Raw genomic sequence first — 1,251 nt, 5'->3', positions numbered from 1 at the left:
TTTAGTTTTGTTTTAGCAAGCAATTGAAGTGGTTGGACTCAAACTATAAACTTTTTCTCTTAGGAAGCAGCTCAAATTTCACATCAGATCTTTTAGCCCTGACTGTGTTGCTAGGAGTCACCCCCATGCATGAATCATTCAAACATTAGCCAGACATATGAGAAGAATTTATCCACAGAAAGTAAAGGCCATCTCTCTGGCTCTCTCCTTTATGGAAGTCTGCCACTCACTTTTCAGTGGCTGTGGTTGCTTCAAGCTCTGTCCCCTGGTTCATAATACCAGTAAGCTCTCATATTTTCTATTAGTCACTTCCCATGGTGTAGCCTGAGTCTCCTACAGGTTTAAAGGCTTTTGACAAGAGAAAACTCATGCAATGTCATTCCTTTCTTCAATGTCAAGTTTGCTCCAGAGTTGCCAGTTTTCATTGTTTTCAGGAACCTTCAATAGAAAGTAGTTATTTTTCATATTTTGCCCAAAGTTTAGTGTTTTTGTCTATAGGAGAGTTGGTCTAATAGGAGTTTAGCAGCCATTATGAGAAGCAGAACTTTACAAAGTTTTTAAAAATTTAATGTATCATGCTATTTCCTGCTCAGTTTCTGCAATGGCTTTGCCTGGCACTTAAAATAATATTCAGTCTTCTTTGCCTTACCTATGTGATGTGATTTCTGCCTAATTTCCCTAATCTTATCACTTACCACTCACCTGTCATTTACCCAACAATTTTGTCCAAAACACTGACTTTGGAACAGGTAATGTTTCTTTTCTGTCTCCATGCTTTTGGCTTTGATGTCCTTTCTGCCTGGGTGTACAAAATAATTTTGTAGAATCTTGTACATCAATTTATCATATTGTATGTATATTTCAGCAATACGAATTTTTTACTTTACAGTATGGCTTTATGAATCTATATGTACCAGCCCACCTTGTTTTCTATGATCACATAACATTCCACCATATGGTGGTATAAACATTTATTTAGGTTTTCTTCCTTTTGATGGATAAGTGCTTTCTAAATTATTTTTCTATCAAAAAGAATAAAAATACATTGCTTAAGACTCTGTGCACATGTATATAATGTATTAGATATATTACATGTTGTCTAAAAGTAGAATTCCATGTTAAACAGTAAATACATTTAACATCTTAATAAATACATATTGTTTTCCAAAATAACTCTACATTTAACATCTTAATAAATACATATTGTTTTCCAAAATAACTCTCAATAGAACTATGTGCGAGTTAAAATTT

The sequence above is a fragment of the Galeopterus variegatus genome, unplaced genomic scaffold, assembly GCF_000696425.1.
Source record: "Galeopterus variegatus unplaced genomic scaffold, G_variegatus-3.0.2 Scaffold6795, whole genome shotgun sequence".
In the NCBI taxonomy this organism is placed as follows: Eukaryota; Metazoa; Chordata; class Mammalia; order Dermoptera; family Cynocephalidae; genus Galeopterus; species Galeopterus variegatus.
This window is presented reverse-complemented; position numbering follows the sequence as displayed.